We start from the raw sequence: 21,011 nt of genomic DNA on the forward strand, positions 1-21,011 counted from the left end.
CCCCCATCCCCCCGCCCATTCCACCTCATGCATCACAACATCATCCATGACACAGTAGGTTAAAGAAAATACAAGATATAGAAGTACAGTAATGAAGAACTGTTGAGACTAGATTTAATATTTACAACAGAACCTGAAATTCTGGATAAAATTGAATACAAGACACCATTTGGAAATAGTGACCACATACTAATAGAGGTTAAACTAAAGGAGGAAATATATATAGAGAGAAATGAGAAATACAGAAATAGAAGACTGATGTACAACAAAACGGACTTTGGGAAACTTAAGAAATTCTTTCAGAATGCAAATTGGGAAAACTTTTTCAAAGAAGAGACACAAGTGAAAGAGAAATGAATGATTTTGATGGAAATTTATAATGAAGGAGTGAATAAATATGTACCAAGACAGAAACAGGAAAAGGTGTATATCAAGTGCTGGTTCAACAGAAGATGCAGTGACGCGAAAGAAAGAAGAGATAAAGCTCGGAAAAGAGGGGGGGAATAGGGAAAGTGGCAAATATATATCAACCATAGAAATGAATATGTAAAAGTGTGCAGAGAGGAAAAAAGAAACTACGAAAAAGATATAGAAAAATGTAAAGATCAAACTTACCTATTCTATAGATATGTGAATGGTAAACACAAAAATAAACAAGAAATAGTGAAACTATGCCATGGAAATGGCTGAAGTCATGAACAACCACTTCAAATTTGTTTTCACTAGACATTGGGATGAAGGAATTGAAGTACGATCACTCCCCCATGAGGGAAATAACAGTAATACAAAATGAAATAATAGATCAACTAACAAACCTTGATGTCAGGAAATCACATGGCCCAGACGGAATTGCAAATTGGATACTAAAAGAATGTAAAGAGGAATTAATGGACAAAATATATAATAAACAAGTTGCTCACTCAAAAAAGAAAAAATACCAAAAGGACTGGAAAAATGCCAATATTGTACCAATATATAAAGGAGGAAACAAAGAAGAACCAACAAATTGCAGACCATCTCCCTTACAAGCACTGTAGCCAAAATTTGTGAAAAATTTATCAAGAATAGATTGATAAAACACTTTGGAGAAAACAGTATAATAAACCCAAGACAATTTGGATTCAGACAGGAAAGATCATGTGCCACAAACTTAATCTGTTTCTACCCAAGACTAATAGATATGATACAAGAAAGGGATGGATGGGCTGATTGTGCTTTCCTAGACTTACAAAAAGCTTTTGACAAAGTACCACACAAAAAATTATTAAAATAGCTTGAAAACACAGGAGGAATACAAGGTAAATTACTAAACTGGATGGAGGATTTCTTACATGGCAGAAAAATGAGAGTAGTGCTCTTGTTCTGCATGAGGTGACGGAGAGGATGGTCACCAATTAAGTGAAGTGGCCTTGCAGTGGATGTACAGTGTCTTGCTACATTGCTACTGACCCAGGGCAGTAGGCAAGATACAGGGATGACCCATCATCCATGAGGAGCTAAGATGAAAGTGAGGAAAGGTATGTGGGGGGGAGTGGAATGGGTGGGAGGAGGTATATGCCTTTGACTTGGCTATCTTCCTAATAAAGAGGAAAAAACTCTTGGTATGTAGATATAGATAGCTCACTAAATGGGATAGACTACATTGACGGAAAAGATCTCTTCATTAAAGATGAGAAGGCTTTAACCCCTTCACTCCCGGCCAAAATCTCGTGGGCAGCATTAGCTGCCAGACGTGCGATGTTGCATCATAATACTCGCATTATAAAAAATAAAGTTACCACTATATTGCTCGTTCCCTTTCCCCCGTGAATTTTGATAACCATAGAAAATATGATGAAGCCTCTTTACAGAGTATGGGGGTCACGCAGGTACAACTACAATATATATAATCAAGACACCAACATCGGCATCCTCGTGTACCCACTTGCTCCTCATGACACCTACGTAGGCGTCATCGTATCGAAGGGGTTAAAAGGTCGGGAGAACAGATTGAGAAAGACTGGACAGTTACAAGATATGAAGAAATACAGTTTTCCATACAGATGCATAAATACTTGGAATAGCTTAGGTGACATAACCCATGCTAGGAAAATACATGAATTAAAATGTAAATATGATAATCAGAAAACAAGGATATACAGTAAAATTCCTTTTATCCGACCTTCGAACAACTGACTAGTCCAAACATCCGACTTTTTTCTTCAATGTCCCAACTTGGATAAAAGTTGAATTTGTCCAAATATCCGATTGTCGAGTGATTGCTTAGTTGTTGTTCTCGCCACTACCAACTCATGGCGTTCAGGTCGGCTGTTATTTTCGCGGGCATTTCAGCGTTTGTTTCCATTTGACCTTTGGTGGTTATTTCTCCTCAGCTCTGCTGAGTTGTTTATTATGCTTTATTGTACCGTAAATAAGTGAAAATGTCTGAAACCAGTGAGTTTTTTATTTATTTATTTTTTTAGTGTACGTCCAAATGTCCGATCTAGGGTAGGTCCCACCAAGGTCGGATAAAAGAAATTTTACTGTAGCCCAAGTTGGAACCATACATGATTGTAAAGTTTGGTTTGAGAAATTGGAGAGAAGACCAAAACACATGAGTATTACTTCTTTCCTATGTGCTACAGTTAGGTAAACACACACACTCACACTCTAAACATTCATAAGTTTGGTCCCCACTCAAGTCAGGTCAGAAAGTATCACAGCACTACAAGCAGGTGCTCCATTCTGTTGGGCCAAGAGTTGAGGTAGGGGGTATGTAAGACATATCACCCATATATTGGGTAATACTGAGCTCTCATCGAGAATGGTAATAGCTGTCAATCACAAGTAACATGTAATCCAAAACTGGTAAATATAATATCACTTCTTTGTCTCTCTTCTCTGTTCTTTTCCTTTGTGTCTTTCTCTCTTATCTCTTTCTCTCTCTCCCTCTCTCTCTCTCTCTCTCTCTCTCTCTCTCTCCCTCCCTCTCTCCTTCTCTCCTTCTTTCTCTTTTTTCTTTCTTTTTTTTTCTCCTTTCTCTCCTCTCTCTCCTCTCTCCTCTCTTTCACTCTCTCTCTCTTCTCTTTCTTTCTATTTCTCTCTTTCTTTTTCCCTCTTTCTCTCTCCCTTTTTCTCTCTCTTCCTCTCTCTCCCTCTTTCTCTCTCTTCCTCTCTCTCATCTCTCCTCTCACTTTCCTCTCTCTCTCCTCTCTCTCTTTCTCTTTCTCTCCTTCCCTCCCTCTCCTATATCTCACTCACTCTCTCTGATTGGAGACCAATCTCTACTCATAGAGGAATGCTGATTACTTTTATCTATTGCTATTCCGCATTTCTACTGACATACATACATACCAAGGGACCTCCTCCCCCTTTTAATAGGGGGTGGCCATATCCTAATGTACACCCATCCCATACCTGTCCCTTGGCTATCCAAAATTCTTTCATTACTCCTCCCATCTTTGTACCTCCTGGATGAAGTGTTCTCCCAGTCCCCTGCTACACTGCTCAGGTCAAAGGCAGTGTAGCAAGACACAGTTACTACTGCCTCTTGAAAATCTCACATTTACCATTTTAATGACTCCACCTCTTCAGACATAATCCCAACAGCTAGATGAATATTAGAAAATAAACATATATATATTTTTGTGTGTGTCCATATGCATTTAAAAGAAGTATTAAGTATAATGTTGTGGGAGATATTTTTTACATTATATTTTATGAAATTAAATTGTTGATGTTTGTTGGAAAGTGTATGCTATATAATATGAGTTGCACTGAATTTTAATCAGTTGTGAAAATATTTAATCTGGAAATATGAATTGTTGTTGTAAAATTATTTGAGTCTGTACAGTGAATTATCCCTTCCAGTTTTATTTTTGTAATTCATTGTTATGATTGATTCTCATTTTTGCTACCATGACTTGATATTTATTCTGTAGCATCTTGAAGATGAATTTTCCCCCCAACTGGCATGAAACTCGCTGCTGTGCAGGGAGGTTGCCTCATGAAAGGTCCTTACACTTTCTATAAAGAGATTTCAAAATATATGTATATTTGAGTATGATAGTTTATATATCATAAGTTATACCAGTTTTTATTTCTGTTAATTTTTTTTCTGCATTATGAGAAATGAAAGTTTTCATTGTGTAATCTTCATTGAAATATATTGTTTTAGTTAAGTGAGCTTTGTTATTGTACTTGAAGGTTATGTTCCTCTTATGTCTCATCTCGTTTTACAATAGTCATTTCTCATCGTACAATAGTTCACATTCTCATTTAGAATAATAATCTTGTTTGCTGCCACACAAGACAACAGGTTGTATCATCATTCACATTATTGAGTTCCCCATGACAAAAGATAAAGGGCATGTCTCTGACATCCTGTGGAGTGTAACGGCATGGTCACACCGGTGTAATCATTGTCGGTAACAGTAATGCAAAAGTTGCTAACATTACTAGCAACAAGTTGAATACAGGACTGTAGATAGTTTTCATATGTTGACTTGTTGTAAGTAATGTTGACAACTTTTACCCGAGTGTTTACAGTAATATTGAATTTCAGTTCCCTGCCTCACAGCTGTGCAGTGTTCGATTGTGTGCCAGATGCACTGAACCTTTGTAAAATTATGGTCATGATATAGTTTTCTCCAGTAAAATATGTTTTTATAACCTTACACAGTATTTTCTCTCTTAATGTACAAAGATTGTCCACAAAATACCATTGACATTTAAGTGCTAAGGTATTTACTGTTTAGAATGATCAGCTTAACCCTATTGTCCCCTCATTGTTTACATGTCATGAAGTGCTGAACAGCAAATGAAATTATGATGCAGAAAAAATGAATGCTCCCAAAATTATACTCAAAGCAATATTCTTATTGGTTTGAAAGTTTGAGATATCCAATTAATTTGAACAAATTAAGGCATTATATCCAAAAATATGTTGAGCTTTTGGATATAATGCTTAAATGAAGACTTAGAATTTAAGAAAGGCAGAAAGGAGAAATTTAAATGTTTTTGAGATGATGTGCAAGGTAAGAAGGGTTAAGGTTGGGTAGAGTGAGAAATGAGGAGGTGAGGAGAGGAAAGGGGCTCTTGAATAAGAGGGATATGTATGTTGAGTAGGGAAGGGAGAATGCAGGGTATAGGGGTAAGTGGAGAATGGTTGTGTATGAATGATATTTTGACACAGCCTGAAGGAATTTCTCCCCATCTCTATTTTCCACGTGAGAGAACAAGGATGAAAAGTCACTGTAAGTGAAGCAGCCTTGCTGTGGATGTAGTGTTTCTTGTTGCATTGTCTCTGACCCAGGTGGTAGGCAGGAGACATGGACAACCCTTCAACCACTAGGATCTAAGATTAGAGGGTAACAAGGGTGGTGGATGGGAGTGGGTGTGTGCCTTCACTGGCTACTTCCCTTATAAGGAGGAAGAAGCCCTTGGTATATAGATAAAATATCCAAAGGCCTGGAATGTTATGAAACAGAAGAAAGTTCTAAGTAAATGTGGACCTGAGTAGGAGATGAGCCAATAGATGGAGTATTAGGGAGGGTTGAGGTGTAAGGTAAGAATTGTAATGGAGAGAAGGTGCTGAATATGTATTTACAGAGTTGATAGTATATACATATACCAACAACTTTTTTCACCCTTACAAGGGAGGTAGCCAAAAAAAACAAAGGCATAAAATCTATTCCCACACATCCCATCCCCACATACTCCACTCCCTCCATCTTATCTTGGCTCCTCCTGGATGACAGGTCATCCCTGCATCTTGCCCACTGCCTGCAATGTAGTAAGACACAGAATAAGTTGATAGTAAACATAGCATTTAAGAAGAGAGCCAAACATAAATGTGAATGGGAAAGGGTGGTGGAGGGAAGGAGGTATTTATGGACTATGCAACAGTAAATTGGGAGAGTTCTGGATATTCATGTTTTCAGGAGAGAGAGTGGAAGAATGTTGGATTATTTTTGGTAGACAGGAAATTGAGAATGAAGGAAACATGTAGAAGGGGGAAAAGGGAGGAAAGTAGAGAAGTGCTGAGAGTAAATGAATAGAATGAGAAGGATAAAGAGAATATCAGAAGCCGAGATAAATGTGAGAAGCAATGATGGTGGATGAAGGGGAAACAGCAGTAGAAGAAGAATGGGTGTTTCAAGGAGGAAGTGATAAAGTGCACAATTATGGTATGTGGGACATGGAGTATGGGAAGGAACAGGTAAGGTAGCAAGTGGTGGTATGAAGAGGTTAAGTATAAGGATTGGTTTCAAAATATAATCAGAGAAGCATATGAGAGGCTCAAGAAGAGAGACGGGGGAAAATTTAAGGTTACGAAGCAAAGAGGAGGGCAAATGTAAGATTAACAGAGAATTTTGAAAAGAATAGAAAGATGTCTTGGAAGGAAGTGAAGAGAGTAAAGGGGAGGGATGTCAAGTATAGAGGAAAAGATAAAGGGTGCATATGGAAAGATTTTAATGGAAATAAAAGTGGTAAATGGGAAGGTGGGTACAGTATTTCAGAGAATAGCTAGGAAAATGACTGAGGGGAGGAAAATGACAGTGCTGTAGAAAAAGATACAAAATGTATTGAAAAAGATGAAAGCTGGTAAGGTACCTGGGTTGGATGGATGTCATGTGAAGTATCTGACAAATGGAGGAACTGTTATAGTAGACTGGCTAGGGAGGCCAATGTACCAGAGGACTAGAGGAATGCTTGTATAGTTCTGCTTTACAAAAGGGAAAGGGAACAAATGTGAATATAGGTTTTTGAGGGCTCAGTCTATAAAGTGTAGTTGAAAAGGCATATGGGAGTGTGTTGCAAGGGTTATGAGAGCAACAGAGGGAGTAATTGAAGAAGAAGAGTGTGACTTTAAGAAAGAAAATGTGTGGAACAGATTTTTGTAGTAAAGCAAAAATGCAAGTTTTTGCCCAAAGATAAGGATGTCTTTTAGGCCTTTATGGAACTGCAGAAGGCATTGTGGGAGGTGTTGCAAATGTATTGGATAGGGGAAAGTTGTAGAAGTCAGTCAAAAGTTTTCCTGCAAGTAGTAGAGCTTGTGCTAGGGTTGGGAATTGAGTGATGAGTGTGATTTTAACCACAAATATAAAGATGAAGTTATTGGAGAGTTGTGATGCAAAACATGCCAAATAGGTATTGGTCATATGCATAGTATGACAGTAGGTGGTGGCATACTAGTAATGGATTAATATATTACCAGTGATGATATACAGTGATTATGAAATATGAATTGATTTCACTAAACTAGTCTGTTAAGCTCGAATGTGAATGAAATGGAAGTTTAGATATTTTTGAGCTGCATGGTCTTGTTTATGGATTATATCATTTGCTAGGATGTGTTTTGAAGCACAGAATCGGTAAAATTACTGTAATCAATTTTGTTTTTGTTTTTATTTGCTTTGAGATCAATTGGGTTGCAACAAGAATCAAATCAGAAATGTCTACTTCTCCCAGTCAACATAGTTCCAAGGAGTCCCACTCAACAAGTACTGGAAGGATTGTTTGCAGGAAATGACTGTATACTCTTGTACTTTCCTTTAAGAATTATTTATTCTATACTAGTGTGCACATGCACATGCATTGGCTACTCTGTCAGATCTTGGTGATCTGACCCCCAGTAAAGTTGGCTTGACCTGAGGCTCAACTTTTGAGAACACCAACATCTCCACTGACAGATTCAACCATATAAGTTATTATAATTCATCACTTGTATATAGAAATTTATATAGAGTTAAAGTAAATACTGAGTGTCCATAGTTCTATAATCTAAATATTTGTAAATAGACAGATATTTAACATTGTAAGTGTAATGTATTGTTGGCAACTGCCATGCATTTTCCTCATCACCCCTATTGATGGAAACTACCAGTCACAGAGGTGACGCAGTAAAGAGAAGAACCAAAAATAGTAGAACAGTCTATATTCTGGTGGTAGCTCACAGATTTGGCATTCGACACCATCTTCCTTGAGATTCAATGCTATGTCTTCCCTGGAATTCAATACTGCATCTTCCCTGGGATTCAACACTACATTCCTGCAAGGCACCAAAGCAGATTCGACATGCTGGGAACATACATTCAGAGAGCTAGCTGAACATTGTGGTGTACATGTACCTCACAAGCATGCTTGTGCATAAAGTGCAAGTTTATGCATGGTAGAGGTGTATGGTAGTTGATCTGACTCAATGGTCAGAAAGGTCAGAAATGGTCACCGCAATTAGGTCACGTCTTGTCAGGCATCAGGTCAGTCCCTTGTATATATATACTGCCTGCCCTGAGTGGGCAGGCCATTCAGTCAATCGGTCTGATCTCTGTACTTGTAGCGCGTCACTAGGCCTTCGCGGTCGGTCCCCCACTTGGGGACCACGCCACGTCCGTCCTTAGGCCGACGCACACGTATCTTAATCAGAATAAAGGACACAAGCCAAACTGCACATCACTCTCCCTATGCCACCTAGTCCAAAGTAACACACCCATATGTTACATTGGTGACCCTGGAAGTTTTGACGCGAGCGCACCCAGCCGACCCTGGATCATCGACAAGCTTCGTGACTCCGGTAATATTTGGACGTTCGTCAACCCCACCACAGCCGCTGCCCCTTCTGCCACTGCGGCACGTCACTCACGACCGCATCCCCTTTCGACGTCACGATCAACGCAGATCGACGTCACAATCGCCGTAGTTCGACGTCACGATCGCCGTGGACGCAGATCGACGTCGCTGCGCCGGGGATGTCACCGCCTCCAACATTGCCGTCTGCGCCGCCTCCAGGTAGTTCTCGCCTCCATTGACGTATCTCACGGCCGCCCCGCTTCCGACGTCGCTACGCCAGGGGTGTCATCGCTTCCGACATTGCCGTCAGTGCCGCCTCCACGGGATCCTCGCCTCCATTGACGTCGCTCACGGCCGCCCCGCTTCCGACGTCGCCACCGTCGATGTTACCGCTTCCGACGTTATCGTCTACGCTGCATCCAGGTAGTTCTCGCCTCCATTGACGTCGCTCACGGCCGCCCCGCTTCCGACGTCGCTACCGCCGATGTCTCTGCTTCTGACATTGCTGTCTGCGCCGCCTCCACGGGATCCTCGCCTCCATTAACGTCGCTCACGGCCGTCCCGCTTCATACGTCGCCACCGCCGATGTCACCGCCGCCACCTGTACCAGTGTCGCCCCCCACACTCTGTCTCCTACTACTTCGCCCCTCCGCCTTCAATGCCTTTGGGGACTCTGGGACCTCCCCACGCTTCGCAGGGGAAGGAGAGTAATGTGGTGTACATGTACCCCACAAGCATGCTTGTGCGTAAAGTGCAAGTACATGCATGGTAGAGTTGTGTGGTAGTTGATCTGACTCAATGGTCGGAAAGATCAGAAAGGGTCACCGCAATTAGGTTGCGTCTGGTCAGTCGTCGGGTCAGTCCCTTGTATATATATTGCCTGCCCCGAGCGGGCAGGCCATTCAGTCAATCAATCTGATCTCTGTACTTGTAGCGCGTCACTAGGCTTTCGCGGTCGGTCCCCCACTTGGGGACCACGCCACGTCCGTCCTTTGGCCGACGCACACGTATCTTAATCAGAATAAAGGGCACAAGCCAAATCACGCATCACTCTCCCTATGTCACCTAGTCCAAAGTAACGCACACCCAAATGTTATACAACATAGCCATGTCCCTATTCTCATCGAGGGCAAGTTTCCCCTCCCACTACGCCTCGGCTACATTCATCATCCTCTTCTACGCTGCCCATCACTGAGCATCATCCCGATGCTGTTGCACCCACAAGCCGATTCCCCCTCCACATGTCCCATGCGCACACAACTTCCTATGTAGCGACTACAAGTACAGGCATCCTGCCTACTCTGCCTTCTCTACCGCCACCGACGTCTTGGACCACACAACGCTGTAGCAGCCGTCTTAATTGCCTGAGAGCACCTCCACTCCTGCACCTAGCTTGATGCCCACAACTAACTACTAGTTCCATCTGCCCCCTTGCATTCATAATCTAGGACTGCACATGAATGCGACTTTCGCTGTCCATTTAAAAAAAAGTTGGAGTACACCCATATTTTTCTCATATATTTTCTGTTGCTTTTCTTTTTGGGTTTTTATGCATATATCTCCCTTCATTCTTACCAGCTCTAACCACATAAAAATATACTTACACCTCCCTCTGTTAACATCAGTGCATCTTCACACAGAATCCACTGCATCCTCAACCCAAGAGCCAAACTACTACCTTATCCCTGGTAAGTAGATACAATTTCCGTTCTCGATATCACCTAGAAGGGAATTAATCTTTGTTTTTTATTTCTTTATGAAGTCCAAACCTCTTTTTAGCATAACGTATAGACCCTGTACACAGTCGCTCTGCTCTGAATTGCAAAACACCAGATATATTCCCTCCTGTTAATAAATCTTCGGATAATTCATCTACCACACAAAACACCATGACAACACAGAATGTTATCACTGTAGTCAAAGATGAAACGACATTACCTAGATTTAACTGGAAGAACGTTTCTGTGCACAATTTCCTCTCCGAGGTTGAGTCAGAAGTAACATGTAGAAACATCACAAACGACAATGGTAAAATATCCATTCTAAGATCCAGAATAGACAAAACTAGCACATTAGCTGGTGATGTCATTCAGTCAGATTTTTAAGAGGAAATAGTCTTATCATGATTTCGTAGAACACTTTAAGACGTCCTTTGTATCATTTAAGCCACTTTGATCACTTTCCTCCCTATACTCATTGGCTATGACATACAATCATGGCTCACACCACACTAAAAAGAATAGATTCTCGGCGTCTCAGGTCAAGCCTCTACCTTGAATAATAGCCGCAGTTGTGTCTCGGGTCAACACCTGCACTTTTATCGGCCGACGCCTCAACCAAGGCGACCCAACTTCCAAATATTCCTCATATGGCAACCTTTGTAAATATATTTGTATAATATGTGTCTAGCAACCATCCGAGCTTTGCTGAGGGCTTGCCGCGTATATAGTTGTTAGAACAGATCCTTGGAGCATTAAAGCCGAGAACTCCGCCTGAGTTTCCTTCACAACCAATTCCAGTGTAGAGTAACACATCCTACAGTCTAAGTATTCTCGATTTTAGTCAGGAGTTATTTCATCTCGCCATCCAAAGATGTCTTCGTAAGCTCATGCTTGAAGTCACCAATCAAAGGTGCTATATGGTTAAAATTAAAATGTCTCAACTTACTATTATCTTTAGTTAATTCACCATATGTTTTTGTGTCCTTGTACTTTTTGTGTTATAATTGATGCATTTTTGCCTATGTATCACCAAATTCTCATATTTATTGTTTTATTGGAGAGCCCGTTACATACCATACCCCGTCGCGCTTGCACTTCTTATTTTTGATTAGTTTTAATTAGGTTATTCAGGATCGTGTGCCCCTCTCTTATAACTAGTAACTACCTTGCAAGACTCCTAGAATTACCTCAACTTCTGCCTCATCACACCACATTCCTCATGCAAATTAACAACTGAAAATTCGCCCGTCAAAAACAGGGCATCGCGCTCTGTGTTCGGCTCCGGGTGTCATTCCCCTCAGTAAGCGTCTATCCACCAAACTAGCCACAGCCTTCAGTTGCTGGCCGTCTCGGATTGTATCTCAGGAAAGCGACAAGGAAGATGGTGTAACTATTTTGTCCAAACATGGAGGATTGCAATTGAAATTACCAGACAAATTACTGTAAGTGAACGGTGGAACAATTTTTTTTAAAGTGACTGTGCCTCTTCTCTAGGATGGTCTTCGAAGGAGATGTTTTGGGGCCTCCCGCCATTCTCGACGAAGCGAATTTCGAATCCTAAGACATCCACGATATCGGCCGATAGATTACTGTGAACTATAACGAAATGTGAGTGTTTAATTGGGTGTGGGAATCAACAAAGGATGGACTCCGGGTAGACGGTGAACTAAGAATTCTGAAATGGCCACACGTCGCCCCTAGGGTGGCCCTCGAAGGATGCAGTGTGGACCTTTACTATTCACAACGATGCTCCTAGGACATCACGTTCGTGTGAATCCAATTCTTCATTAGAAGCTTCTACCTACTAGCGCTACATCACAAGAAACGAGCGAGGTGTTTGTGACATTTCAACTTAGGGACTAGAGCGCGCAAAGTTAGTTTAGGATGGCTGTCTCCAACCATGTACGAGTATATGTGTGATTTCCTCCAAACAGTTGATAAGTGATTTTTTCTCCTGATCTTGATCATGTTACTCTAATTGATAAGTGAATGTAGAATTTTGTCTAATCTGGATTGTTTATTATCTCAATATTTGATTTGTGGAGACATCTTAGACTGCAATAAATATCAAAGCATGACTTAATGTTTTTGTCGAACCTAGATTAGGACTGCGATTTACACGAATTTGTTACCCAATCTCCTTTTCTGAAAAGCATGCTTCTCTGGTCCTCCGAAACTATGCGCTTGCAGTTGAAAGGACTAGCATGGTTCCAGCTACGGGGAGATATCGTCGTATGTGCTTATATGTGTACACGTTCACATGTGCGTGTATTTGCAGGGAAACGATGAAAATTAACATTTGGCTTAATTCCTCTTTGGTTTGAGCCACATCCCTTAATGGTACAATAAGCCACATTGTCAAGATCTATATATACCGGTATATATAGATCTTCATTATCAGAATATAACTAATTGCGTGGAGCGGTGCGAGAGGAGGCTGCGACATGCCCGTACAACGAACCAGCTACAACTAACAGCGACGGGACGCGCGAACCCCACTTTGAGCAGCCAGGTGATGTCACGGGCCCGCTGCGCCAACACTCTCGAAATTCGGTCGGAAGTGGTTAGACCTGGTATATATAGATCTTGGCTGAGATGACGGGAAACCACGTTTACATGAGCAAAATGCACACGGAACGTGCTGTGCTAATATAACCCCCCTCCACTCCATTTAGTTCGCTACGACGGCGAAAATGCGTGCGGACCCGATGTGAATGCGCACGATAGAAAATTGAGTAAAATCGAGTCTCCCTTTTGTCTATGTCCTTGGTAACAAGTGGTGAGACAATCGTCTCGTAAAGTGCTTTATACGATTAATCATAAAAGTTATGTTCAGTTCTTAGAGTTGGAAGTTGATTAATTATGATCGACAGTAAGAGTATGGAAGCCGAACATTGTAATAATTAAGGCTAATAAATGTGTGTGTATGTGTGGCACAATGGCAGCGTTCGCGGCCGCCACCATGGCGGTCCAGGTTCGAATCTCTTGTAGTGACACGCCGCTGGTCAAAACCAGACTGGCCGACTACCGCTTACCACCCTCAGGCCAATGGACTAGTAGAAAGATTCCACAGCCAGCTGAAGGAGTCACTCAAGGCACAGCAACCCTCATGCAACTGGGCTGATGCCCTCCCCCCGGTGCTCCTCTCCATTCGCAACACTCTCAAGGTCGATAGTGACGTCTCCATCTCAGCTAGTTTATGCTGAAAACCTTCGCCTTCCTGGATAGATTGCCACCCCCGTCGTTGGCGTTCCTGACCGTTACGCCCTCCTTCAGCTCATCTAGGAGACCTTCGCCAACACCCGCCGCCCCCCGCCACCCCGGACGCCATAATCAAAGCTAGTGCATGTTCACCCGGCCCTCGCTGCTAGTGACTACGTTTTCGTCAGGCGGGACTCCAGACGAACCCCTCTCCAACGCCCGTACGATAGACCCTTCAAAGTCATCAGCAGATCGGCGAAACACTTCCTCATCGACCGAGATGCCAAACCAGATCGACAGGCTCAAACCAGATTACCTTCCCCTTTCTTCCCCTACCAAACCTCCCCACCCCTCCAATTTCTCTTGCAACATGGTCCTGACCCCATCCCCACCACTGAGCAACCTCTGCGCCCCATATCGAGTGTTCCCCCCGAACCTCAAGACCCCACCCCTCCCCCGGGACCACTCGTTTCTTCAGGCCACCCCTATCCACCTGATTCCCCAAACCCACACCGCCAGGCTCAGTCAGGATCCTCGCCGCACCCGTCCCCTTCATCACCTAGGCCAACTCTGCATCCCACCACCAGTGTTCCCCCTAGCCCCCAAGACCCTAATTTCCCTCCGAACTCACTCCCCCTTCATTGCAACCATTCTCACCTATCCGTATATCCCCATAGCTCCATGCCCAGCCAGACACCACCTCGCCAACACAGCGACCACGACTCCAGCACACTGCCACCGCCTTCTCCATCATCCAGGCCCTCCTCTCCAGAGATGTCATCTGATGGCACGATCACCCGATCCGGTCGGGTGGTAAAAAGGCAAGCCTGGTTCTACCACATCACTCGCGTCTCGCCTTGCCCTCCGCGGCGCTCGCTCCCAAAGAAGGGGGAGAGTATTGTAGTGACGCGCCGCTGGTCAAAACCAGACTGGCCGTCACACATCTCGAGCTAGGCTTTTACATTCGCTGTAGTTGGCAAGCATAGTTTGCAAAGACGTCTCAGCTAGTCAGCGGCCAGCCAATCAGGAACTTGGAAAAGCTGTCCGGGTTCCCACCAGCTAGTTGTCCGGTAGCAAAAGCCCTCTTTCATACACTACTATCTCTTCATTTTCTTACAGATATTCTTCCCCTCCCACAAAACCAATCCCGCGAAAGCGGGTGGTCTTACCTAGCAAGTCGCAAGTCGGAAGTCCGCTAGTCCATTCACTCCAGGGCACGACATCTCTAAGCAGCACTCCTCTCCAAGCAGCAGTCCTCTCCAAGCTTCAAGTTCTCCTTCGCTCTTAGACTACGACCTTCCCTTTCGAGCCTAGTGTTCATTAAAAACCTGAGTACCTTAGTGTTATTGTGAGTTTCATTCCCCTGGCTTGTCCGAATCTAATCACGACGCTCTCCCAGGGATGAAATTTCAGTATCGCTGAGCTGCAAATCGTTACTCCAACCCTCATAGGTGGGAAGTTGGGTGTGTGTGTGTGTGCGTGTAAGGTCACAGCATTACCCATAGTTCGGTCATATATGAGCTCTGAGCTCTCTTCCGGAAGGGAAATAGAAGTCGATCACGAGTCCAACAAGTGGTCCAAGACCATGGTAAATACACACACACACACACGTCGGTCGAAGGGACAACGAAGTTTGGAACTCCAAGAAAACTTCAAGTTTCATTAATCTCAAGAACGAGGGAGTACATTTGTTGTATTAATAGGGAAGAGGAAAGCTCGTGGTGTAGGGGAAAATGAAGAAAAAGGAGAAAGAGGGGGATTACTGAGGAAAATGGAAGGAAATGAGAAAGGGGACGAACGGGCCCCGGATGTCAGAAAAGGTGTAAACAAGAGAGGTGCATAACACAGACGAGGAAAAACAAGGAAGCAGAAGTGTCAAAAGCAGAAATATAGATAATACTAGATCAATGGAAAGAGAAGATAACTACTATTATGGATTTAAGGAGGGAGGAGGTGACAACTTCCCTCGACTAGTAAATCTAGAGAAACTAAATAATAATAATAATAATAATAATAATAATAATGATAATAATAATGATAATAATAATCATAATAATTAATAATAATGATAATAACGAAACATGGGAGGTTAGGTTTAACCAATTAACACTAGTTACCCAGAGAGTTGATAAACTGAAAGAACTAAAGAAGGAGAATCACATCCTAACTAAAGAAATAGAAGAATTAAAAAGACAGTTAAGAGAAGTAAAGGAAGATAATGAGGAATTAAAGAGGAATAATAAAGAGAATAAAGAGTCCATAGCAAAAGAGGTAAGTGGTTGGAAAAAGTACAAGAGAACAATAAAATTGAATTTAGAGGTATAGTGGAACAGCAGATGAAAGAATAAACTAAGGACACAGTTATTAAAGTGATGAGGGAGAAGGAAAATATAGTAAAAGACTTAGCGGATAAAAAGAAATGTATAATTATATTAGGGATGGAAGAGAAATATGATCAAAATAGGACTACAAGAATAAAAGAGGAAAAGGAAAAAGTAAATTTGATATTAGAAGTAGTTCAAGGAGATGAACCAGAAACAGGGAAACAAATAGAAGAAATATGCATAGTCTAGGAAAATACAATACAGATAAGACCAGACCAATTAAGGTTAATTTCAGGTCACAAACGACAGCAGAGAATATCTTAGCAAAAATAGGGAAACTAGCAGACAGTGAGCAATATAAATAGGTATGGATAAAAAGAGAAATTAATAAAGAGGAAAGAGAGGATGAGAAAACAAAAAGACTAGAGGCTAAAGAAAAAACGAGAAAAGAACAGGATCAGAAAAAGATAAATTCTATTGGAGAGTAGTGAATATAAAAGTGAGGAAATGGTTCATAGCAGAGAAAAACAGATGGGAAACAAAAAACACGATGGAAGTAGCAGAAAATTAAAAGTGACTTTCACAAATATAGATGGTTTAATAACAGGCTTGAACGAACTGAATGATTACCTGAAGGAAAAACAGCCGGATATAATGGGAATTGTAGAGACAAAATTGAAAGGTCCACTACCACCCAACAGTGTAGGACATGGTGCATATAATTATTGAATTAGAAACAATGGTGTGGAGTTGTTTATGTTCCTGACTAAGAAGGATATAAATGTGAGGAATGTCACATATGGAAAGAATACAGTAGAGATGATTATGATGGAAGTGGAGGACAAGGATGGGAAGAGCAGGAAGTTTGTAGTAAATTATGTGCCTCCTAAAACGGCTTCGTGGGAAGAGAAAGAACACAAAAATATGTTAGAAGACACAAGGATAACACTAAATAAGATAATGGAACATGAAGGAAGAATAGTTATAATGGGTGACTTTAATTGTAAAGAAATCTACTGGGAAGAGATGACAGTGAAGTGTGGAGACGACCTATGGGGAAATCTACTATTTGATATGACTATAGAACATACAATGACGCAATGGATACAAGAGAATACTAGGTATAGAAAGGAGGAAGAACCATCGAGACTGGACCTAATAATCACTTCAGAACCCGAAATAGTAGACAAGAATGAATATAAGACACCAATAAGTAAAAGTGACCACATATTGGTTGAACTGGAACTAAATGAGGAAAAATACATTAGAAAAACGAAAGGGAAGATTGATGTATGAAAAAACAAATTTTGATCAAATAAAATAATTCTTTCAAAAAGCAGACTAGGAGAGAATATACAAGGAGAAAACAACAGAAATGGAATATGTTGACAAAAATTTATATAAAAAAGGAGTGGAAAAGTATGTTCCAAGACAAAAGCAAGAAAAATAATATGTTAAGTGTTGGTACAACAAAATATGTAGGGAGTTAAAAGACAAAAGGGATAAAGCTTTGATAAAATTGAAAAAAGACAAAAGACCTGAAAAATGGAAAATATATACTAGTTATAGAAATGAATATGTACAAGTGTGCAGAGAAGAAAGGAGAAAATATGAAAAAGATGTCATAGAAAAATGTAAAGATCAACCAAATCTATTTTACAGATTTGTAAACAACAAACTGAAAAACAAACAAAAATTAGAGAAACTACAAGGAGGAGTTGAATACACAGAGGAAATAGAAATGGCAGAAATTATGAACAGGCATTATAAATCGGTGTTTGCGAGGGAGAACATACAACCAGCTAGAGATGTCGAGTGGGAGGAGAAAGTCCCCCCTATGAAAGAGATAGAAGTATCAAGGAATGAAATAATGAATCACTTGAGTAATCTCGATGTCAGAAAATCGCATGGACCGGATGAAAAGGTAAACTGGATTTTGAGAGAATGCAGGAATGAACTAACAGACAAAATATATAGTCTAATAAACAGTTCATTGAAAGAAGGAAATGTTCCAGAAGGTTGGAAAAGAATAAATATAGTATCAATATATAAAGGTGGAAACAAGGAAGACCCTACTAACTATAGACCGGTCTCTCTTACAAGTACGATAGCTAAATTTGTGAATGATCAAAATAAGATGGGTAAGGCATTTGGAAAAAAACATACTAAATCCAAGGCAATTTGGATTTAGACAAGGACGATCATGCGCCACAAACTTAATGTGTTTCTATTCAAGGCTAATAGATGTAATACAAGAAAGAGATTGATGGGCTGATTGTGCACTTCTAGACCTGAAAAAAACTTTTGATAAGGTGCCACATAAGAAGTTACTTAAGAAATTAGAAAATGCGGAAGGAATACAGGGCAAACTGCTGAAGTGGATGGAAGACTTCTTGCATGAAAGAATAATGAGAGTGGTGATAAGAGACAAACACTCTAATTGAGATGAAGTGATAAGTGGAGTTCCACAAGGAACAGTTCTGGCCCCAATAATGTTTTTATATATATACATACATACATACATACACACACACACACACACACACACACACACACACACACACACACACACACACACATATATATATGTATATATATATATATATATATATATATATATATATATATATATATATATATATATTAATGATGCGGATAAAGGATTTGAAAGTTATATGAGCTTCTTTGCAGATGATGCAAAATTGTTGAAAAAAAATTAACACTGAAGAAGATTGTGAGTCGCTACAGAGTAATCTCAATAAAGTATGGGAATGGAGTAGGAAGTGGGATATGGAATTCAATATTAAGAAGTGTAGTATAATGGAATTTGGAAGAAGCAAGAAAAAGAATAGTGGGATCATATAAATTGGGAGAAGAAGAAATTTAAAAAAGTAGAAAATGAGAAGGACCTAGGAGTTATTATTATGAATAATATGTCCCCTGAGAAACATTAAAAAAAAATGGGAGAAACTTATAATTTGATAAGAACAATCAAAGTGGCATTTACATACCTGGACGAAGAAATTGTGAAGAAAATACTAGTCACCTTGATAAGACCAAGATTGGTGTATGCAGCGACGACGTGGCCACCAGGTACAAAAAAAAATGTATAACAAAACTTGAAAGAATACAAAGAGCAATTACGAAATTGGCACCAACACTCTCAAAACCATCATATGAAGAGAGACTAGCAAAACTTGAGCTACAGACATTAGAGCAAAGAAGAGAGAGAGGAGACTTGATAACTATTTATAGAATCATGAAAGGCATAGAAACTATTAATAGAGAGGATTTGATAAAATGGGATAGTAGAAATACAAGAGGACACGGAAAGAAAATCAAGAAAGACAGTTATAGAAGAGACCTGAAAAAGAACAGCTTTCCCCACAGAGTAATAGACGTTTGGAACAAGTTAGATGAGAAAGTGGTGTGTGCAAAAGCAATATGCGAATTTAAAAAAGTCTAGATAAAACGAGATAAGAAGACGGGACAGCACGAGCATAGCTCCACTTCTCGTAAAATACAACTAGGTAAATACATACATACACACACACACACACACACACACACACACACACACACACACACACACACACACACACACACACACAAAATATATATATATATATATATATATATATATATATATATATATATATATATATATATATATATATACACACACTACTAAATATATATATAATACTAATGACCCACTTTCGGAGAAGAATAAGCGAAAGTAAAAAGATCCGTATATTTCGATCACTAACTGTGATCCTCTTCAACATATGTAAATTACAGAGTTGAGAACAACAAGTATTTATACAGAAGTAGTGAGGTAAGCAGGAAGGGACAGGGGCTCAGGTCATGTGTCCGGCGTTGCGTGGACATGGTGGATTTTGTCCACTGCTAATGTAGAAGGTAGCATTAGCAGTGGACAAAATCCACCAATGTCCACGCAGCCTCGGACACATGACCTGAACCCCTGCCCCTTCATGCTTACCTCACTACTTCTTTATGAATACTTGTTATCCACTCTGTAATTCACATCTGCTGAAGAGGATTACAGATAGTGATCGAAATATACGGATCTTTTTACTTTCGCTTATTCTTCTCCGAAAGTGGGTCATTAGTATTATATATATATATACATATATATATATATATATATATATATATATATATATATATATATATATATATATATATAGTGACGTCATGCATCCTACAACCCGTCACACACTGATCAAAGAAATCTTCAAGTTCCTGTAGTTGGCAAGCGTAGTTCGCAAGGGTGTCCCTGCCAGCCAGCGGTCAGCCAATCAGGAACTTGGAAAGCTCCTCACGTTCCCACCAGCCTCCCTTAAAAGATCGGCGTTTCACCGAGATGGACAGGACAGTACCGGCCAGCGCACACAACAACATCTCCTCGTCCAATCTTCTAGCCGTCCCATCGAGCCTCGCCGTCATCATCTGCTACCGCCTCGCTGACGTTAGGCTCCACGTCCAGCTACAACCATAAGCTCCACTAAGCTGTGGCCTTAGTCCGAGCTTCACCAATATTTCTCATGTGACACTTCTAGTGTCGCACCTTGTGGCTAATTACCAAAAGAAAGAGATTAGATATTTTGTGTTGATTTCCATTTGTCCTGCCGTTGTTCCGAACCAAATACTACTACAAAGTGGTGACCCCGGTGAAGGACAACCAGGATTATGGAAAACACACAAGTGAAACTTCCCAGTTTCTCCCGTGACTTGGAGAGCTGGCTAGTTCACACAGAGGCCTATTTAGCCACTCAAGGTAACGTGCCGGACCTCCAAGCCTTCGGCGCGTACATCGCCGCGCTACCAACGGACGTCATCGCTCTTGTCCGTAACGTCGTCTCCTCTCCTCCACAAGAAGGCAAGTGTTCCGCCCTCAAGACTGCCTTACGAAAGCTTTATACCAAGCCCGACGACCAGCTCTACTGAGATATCCAGCATAGTGAACTCGGCGACATCACCCCGTCACAATTATACACCCTTATGGCCGCCCTCAACACCCGGGCAAAGGTGTCATTGCCCAAGGAACTCCTCCGCTCCATTCACCTCTCCAAGATACCGGACGCCCTCCACTTACACCTGGAAGCTCTAGCCGGCGATAAGGACGACGAACAATACTGCGAAATAGCAGATAGATTGTTCCAACGTCATATCCCGGTACAAGTCCGGTCAG

Source organism: Oratosquilla oratoria, chromosome 24, assembly GCF_046742065.1.
Source record: "Oratosquilla oratoria isolate Oo_2021 chromosome 24, ASM4674206v1, whole genome shotgun sequence".
NCBI lineage: Eukaryota > Metazoa > Arthropoda > Malacostraca > Stomatopoda > Squillidae > Oratosquilla > Oratosquilla oratoria.